This window comes from Microtus oregoni, unplaced genomic scaffold (genome assembly GCF_018167655.1).
Source record: "Microtus oregoni isolate MIOR12 unplaced genomic scaffold, Mior012 000010F_ref0000083, whole genome shotgun sequence".
Classification (NCBI taxonomy): domain Eukaryota; kingdom Metazoa; phylum Chordata; class Mammalia; order Rodentia; family Cricetidae; genus Microtus; species Microtus oregoni.
This window is the reverse complement of record NW_024543069.1, coordinates 40,975,879-40,982,771: the sequence shown is the minus strand read 5'-3', so window position 1 is coordinate 40,982,771 and position 6,893 is coordinate 40,975,879. Positions and strand designations below refer to the sequence as shown.

At 44.2% G+C, this 6,893-nt stretch overlaps 1 pseudogene; it reads right to left on the bottom strand.

Moving 5' to 3' along the window:
- Positions 1-1,192: 1,192 nt before the first annotated feature.
- On the bottom strand, positions 1,193-1,746 carry LOC121452769 (annotated as a pseudogene).
- Between the last annotated feature and the right edge of the window lie 5,147 nt (positions 1,747-6,893).

The following is a 6,893-nucleotide window of genomic DNA, read 5'->3' as shown; positions in this document are numbered from 1 at the left end:
GCTTCCTTTCTGCTGAATGAGAACATTTATTTATAGACCATGCAAGAAGCCAAGCATGGTAGGGTTTTCTTTCGGCCAATAAAAATGGAATGCAAGTCTTCTCTTGTAATGAACACGGTGGCTTGGCTTAGTAATGAGTGCCATTGCTTAAAAGAGAGCCCCTGACCTTTGGGCTTGGAAATCAGCACCCCACTGACGGCTGCCAAAACCTCTTAGGCATTCCCCGGATCTGAGTGCAGAGGAACCAACACTGGAGAGGTGTGTCCTGACGTTCTGAACAACTGGCTACTGGTACATACAAGAGCAGGAGAGAGAGAGAGAGAGGTTGGGAAGAAGTGAAATGAAGGAGGAAGGACAAACTGCTCCCAGGGTTAGTCTGCACTGCCTTGGATGGGCCACTGCAGGAACTGGGTGTGCTCTTCGGAGCTGGTTCTTAAGGATGCAAGTGCTGTCTGTGCAGGAGAAGCTGTGTTGGCTCAGATGCGGTATGAGCCTGAGCCATCGAAGCCCTCCTTTAGGCAAGCAGATAAAGAGTTAACAGAATATTTTGTTGCCTTACTAATACACTCTGTATCTTCTAATTGTGTGGAAATACTTCAGTACAGGACACGGTGTTGCACACCTGCAAATCCAATGCACAGGTGGCTCCTGCAGGAGAATTTTGAATTTGAGGACAGTTTGGCTAAACAGTGAGATGCCGTCTCAAGAAAAGGCATGACGAAAGGAACATCTGCTTTTGTTGCACTGTTTCCTGTAAAGTCTGAAAATTGGAAGCTGTAAAAGCGTCCATTGATAGTTGTGGATGAAGACGTTATATGCAGTCCACTACTGAACACTATTACACAGTTGTTCAGATGAGCTCTGGTCATTGCCTTGGAAATTTCTCAGAACAAACCATTAACTCAGAGCACAAGTCATAGAAAACTATGGCCACAATAAATTATTCCTGTAGAAATTTAAAGTTGTGTAACTATGTGTGACTTTGGTTGTCAGAATATTCTATAATAGACTGTATTAGTGAGTCATTTTATGAAATTAAAAAAAATTGAAAATAACAATTATTTTAGAGTTCATCTTGGCTCATTAAATTTGGCACACAGATTAGCCTGAAATCATTGCTCTTTGTTCTAGATAGTTTTTTTAATATAAGTCTTTTATTGTCCCAAAAGACACCCCAAATCATACTTAAAGTTCAGGCTCTTGTTTCTGGAGCTGGGTAACTTAGGCATTTCTCACCAGGCGGTTGCACTGCTCCCTTTTCAGACACATAGACACTGTCCAAAAACTTTCTGATAGCCTTGTTTTTAACAGTTGTGGCTTGCTGAATCAGAGCTGCCGAGTTTGAAACAATTTCAATATCATTTCCTTCAAAGATTAATTCATCTTTCCGGGCTTGAGAGACAGAACGAGCAATGTCTGTCCTCATCCGAACCCTGTGGATGTATTTTTCACCCAGAAATTTCAGATTTCAACCAAAGACTCTTTCCCCTGAATAACAACCTTGATGGGAAGTGAGCAAACATAGACCTCATCTTGTAGCGGAAGCCCCATGTAACACTTGATCGTGCTCTGAACGTGGCCGCAGATGGTTATGACAGTGACCAGCTCCTTTCTGACCCGACCATTGTCAATCCGGAGCCTCTTCTTCTTTCTGAGGAGACAGCTCTGGTGGGTTCCTTTGGGCCCCTTCACAATGACTGTGTGCCCCTTCAGAGTGATGTGCACATTTTCTGGGATGGTCTTCATTCTTGCAGCAGATGGGGCAAAAAGATCTAGATTTTTTTTTTTAATTTCTTGTCAGTTTTGAAAGCAGATAGATAACTTATGCTCACTGCCTAAAACACATGGTAACTCTATTTAGTTTTCAAAATAGAGCAAAAATAAATTCGTTGACTTCAGAAAAAATTAAAAAGGCTTAAAGAGAAAGGTCTTAGAATTTTAGCTTTGGTTGGATTTGGGTTAAGGCTCCCGATATTCATGAGTGTGCTCTGTCTGTCTGCATGCATATAGAGGTTCTGCTGGGTTTCTTCTTTCGTCAGTTCCCACTGTGTTTGTTCGTTTGTTTGTTTGTTGATTTATTTAGGTTTTTCAAGATAAGGTTTCTCTGTGTAGCCCTGACTGTCCTGGAACTCACTTTGTAGACCAGGCTGACCTCGAATTCACAGAGATTCACCTACCTCTGCCTCCCAAGTGCTAGGATTAAAGGTGTGTGATACCACCTGGTCCCCTCCCTATTTTTTGAGGCAGGTTCTCTTGCTGAACCCAGAACTTGCAGTTTTGGTTAGGCTGGCTGGCCTCACGTTGCAAAGAGGATCTTTTGGTCTCCGCAGATATGTGCTGCTATGCCTGGCTTTTCCATGGGAGCTGCGGAGCTGTGGTGGCTTGAATGACAATGGCCCCATATTATGTTTGTGAATACTTGGGCTTCAGTTGGTGGAACTGTTTGGGAAGGATTAGGAGGTGTGGCCTTGTTGGAGGGTGGAGGATGCGTGTTGCTGGGGGTGGGCTTTGGAGTTTCAAAAGCCCCTGCCATTCCCAGGTCTCTCTCTGCTGCTCTGTCCTGTGCTTGTGGATCAGATGTAAGCTCTCAGCTACTGCTGAGGCACCCATCCTGCATGGACTCACCCTCTGAAATTGTAAGCAAGCCTCTAGTTAAATTCTTTCTCTTGTAAGCTGCCTTGGTCATGGTGTTGGTGTCTCTTCATAGCAAAAGAAAAGTAACTAAGACAGGGCCTAAAACTCAGGTCCATCGCGTTTATAAGTTTATCCCCTGAACCATCTTCCCAACTCTAGCTCTCAATATTTCGACAAATAATTCTTCATTATCTTTTGTGTTTATTTTGAGACTAGGCATTGTGTAGTCTAGCCTGGCCTCACACATGTTAGGTAGCCAACCTTGAATTTCTGATCCCCCAGCTTCTGCCTTTCCAGTGTGGGGATAACAGGCGTCAGTGGTGCTGTAGGTGGAAGGAACCCAGGGCCTCAAAATGCTGGGCAAACATGCTACATTCCAGTCCATCATTACACTACTTATCCAGAATCAGTAGGTTTCTTGTTATTCTTCTTCATGAGGCTGGAGGAACACTAAGCTTTAGCTACCAAGCCAGGACCATTCATACTCCCTAAAAGAAATGAAAGAAACAAAAATTAGCAACTCCTTTCTCATAAATAAAAGCAGAACAGTAAGAAGAAAAGCATAGATGGGAGCTACCAGGGAGAGTGCCTTTGTCTTACAGGTATCTTAAGATTACAGTAAATTCAGCAGGTAGTAGTGGCGCATGGCTTTAATCCCAGCACTCAGGAGGTAGAGAGACAGGTGGATCTCAGTGAGTTCAAAGCCAGCCTGATCTACAAGAGCTAGTTACAGGACAGGCTCCAAAGCTACAGAGAAACCTGGTCTCAAAAAAAAAATCAAAACAAAACAAAAAAGAAAAAAAATCAAAAACAAATTAAGGTTAATTCATGTAATTGATAGAAAACTGTATTAATTGATTTCTTACACCAATACACTGTCCTAAGATTCTGAGGAATGGCTTCCTCTTTCTGTCAGCTGTAGGGATCCAGGAGCACCAAGAACAGAATGGCTGAGTCAGGAGGCTGTGGCTGCAGATCTACATGGTTGATAAAGACCCCAGGAGACCTTCTTTAAGAAGGATTCGCTCAGCTTTCAGCACCTGCCAAAGCAGAGTCTGAAACCATCTTAAAATAGCACCAGCTGGCCAAGAACCTTCTGCTTCCCTTCCCTCCCCTGTCCTGGTGCTCCCGGGAAGAGGGGTCAGCAGAGCAGCTGGGAATGCCAGGAGTTAATGAACAAGAAGTTCCCAGCAGGCACAGATGAGTTGTGTGCTTGTCATGCACGGATCCTGTGGCACAGGAAGCAAGGGACTCCTGTTTTCTTTAAATTTGTATTCCGTGTTTGAGTTTACTTGTTTAGTTGGCTTTAGTTCTTTTCAGGATGGCTCTGGACTCACGATGTTGCTGAGGATAGCTGTGAACTCACTTGACCCTCCTGCTCCCACTTTCCTGGGTGCTTTGATTACAGTCATGGTGCCCACACACCCAGCAATATTTCTTTGTGGGGGGGAGAGGATGCTGCTGAGACAGGGTCTCTCTATGTAGCCCTGGCTGTCCTGGAACTCACTAGTGAGCTAGGTCGGCCTTTGACTCACAGAGATCTGCTGCCTCTGTATCCCTAATGTTGGGATTAAAGAGATTCATTACCACGTTTTATTTTTTAATGAACCATGTGGTATTAACAACAATTTGGGTATTGAAGTCTTGCCTTGTAGAGTATAATGTGACTTAGAGATGCGATTCAACTCTGCTACCTAAACAGAAAAAGGAAAGTTAAAGAGCCTGGATTATATTCCAAGGGACAAGGAAGAACAGATTCTATACTGAACACCTTTCTCTGAGGGGACACGGAATAAAAGGATGGCCTAGGTCTATCACTGGGCTCCATTTCTTCTCTGTCTTTCATGGCTTCCCCCTATGTTTAACTCCATAGTCTCGCCCTGCAGTGTGTTCAACGACACAGTGTTCTTAAAAATCCCCCTACTCAGGCTGGAAAGATGGCTGCAAGGGTAAAGATGCTTGCCAATAGTCTGGATTAGATCCTGAGTCTCACTCACATGGTGGAAGGAAAGAACTGACAATTTGTCCTCTGACCTCCACACACACGCCTGGGTGTGCATGCTCACTCAGACCTATACACACACACACACAAAGAATAAATCAGTGCAATAGCTTTGTTTTTAATCCTCCTCTGCTCACACTATGTTGACCTCCCCTCTCTGCTGCCGCTTTTCTTTTTGTACAGTGCTATGGACGGAACCCAGGGCCCAGAGCACGGCTTGTGCTCTAACAATGCACCACATCACAGTTCTCTCCTGTCTTTATGTTCAGAAACACAAGGATCATTGGCTAGATGGGAGGCTGTCTGTCCCAGGACCCTGAATTCCTGAAATTGGAGGTGGGCACAGGACTCTGATCCCACCAGGTACGGTGGCTGATCTCCATTAGAAACAGTAGCAGTGTTTCCTTGAGACTCAAGCTCAGAATTCAGGGACTGGTGCTTTGGGGCTCAGCATGCCCTTGTGACATTGAGTACTGCCAATGTCAGTTACTGCAAACACCATCTTATCTGCTGCTATTTCTGCACTGTACGCTGCAGGCCTGGGACATGAGGGTAGGGCATATGCCTGCTTTTAATAATAATAAGACAGACCTATTGAGCCCCTTGGTTTATAGTTCACACTCCACACATTTTAGTATTTCCTATGATTGTGCGGTCAATACCACGTACACTTTAGAACTTTTTGCGCAACGAAAGGCACTCTGGGCCTCTCATCCCTCACTTCTGACCAACTTTCAGTCCCTCGCTGCCACTCATTTTCTGTCGCTGTGTGTTTACCTATGTAGGATTTCCAATGAACAAAGTCATACAAAGGAGCCTTTCACCACAGCTTCCTGCATTTAATACAGTGCTTCGAAAGTTGACCTGGGATGGAGAAGTCTGTCCCTTCTCACTGCTGAGAACGTTCTGGGCCAACTACTTTCTTTGGTTGCTTGTGCTTTTAGTGTTTTGTCTAAGAAATCAAATAAACAAAAAAAATCATTAAACAAACTCATTCTAAAAATTATTTATTTATTTATATTTTACATACATTGGTGTTTTGCCTACATGTGTGTCTATGTGAGGGTGTGGGATCCCCCTGCAAGTGGAGTTACAGGCAGTTGTGAGCTACCATGTGGGTACTGGGAATTGGATCCAGGTGCTGAGCCGTCCTGCCACCTGCCTCCAAACGAACTATTAACCACAGAAATCTGAAACAAAAATTAAAATGATAAATACAAGGTAAAGCATTTGCTTTCACGTTTTATTCGAGATTTAGAATTTATGGTGATGTATTTTGTGTGACAGTTTATGATGTGAGGGAGGGCTCTACGTTCTTCATTTCTAACCTACCATTTTCTAATTGTATTGAGGCAGAGACTCGCGTGTTGCAGACAAGCCTCAGATTCACTGTGCAGCAGAGGATGAACTGAATTCCTGACTCCACCACCAGGGGCTGGAATTCTACGCTTGGTGTGTGCGTTGTTGGGGAAACAAACTCAGCTGTGCACAAATGTTGATTTTTAATCTTTTCCCAGGCACACTCTTCAGCGTTGCCTTGCCACCCTGGGTAACAGTAGGGAGCTGCCACTATCAGTCAGCTGAGATATGGGTGAACATATGGTGAGCCCCATGAAGTCCACTGTGTGCTTAGCTGGGATGTTGGGCAAACGAAGTCCAGTCAACAGATCTCTTACTGTCTGTAAGTAAATGCATGCTATACTTAAAATGAATTAAATTTTTGCATTTTACCTATTCTTATGTCTGTGGGTGCTTTGTCTGCATGTTTATCTATGCAACACATGCTTGTGCAGTGTCCCTGTAGCCTAGAAGAAGGCGTTGAATCCCCTTGGGACTGAAGTTGCAAGACAATTGTTAGCTGCTATGTGGGTGCTAGGAACTGAACCCTGGTCCTCTGCAAGAGCAACAAGTGCTCGTAACCACTGTGCATCTCTCCAGCCCTTATTGTATACTGAAGGAAATCTGTTATGACCTTGTATTCCTTTTTTGAGACAGAATTTCCTATATCCCTAGCTGACTTGTGCCTCAAGCTTGCTCTGTATTGAAGGATGACATTGAACCCTTGATGTTTCCATCTGTACCTCCTGGGTACCGGGATTATAGGCATGCAGATTTATACCCAGTTCATGCGGTGCTGGGATGGAAATTCAGGGCTTCTTTTTCGGCTTTGTTTTGAGATGGCGCTAACTATGCTGCTCTGGAACTTCTTTGTAGACCAGGCTGGCCTCAAATTCCCAGAAATCTTACCCACTTCTGT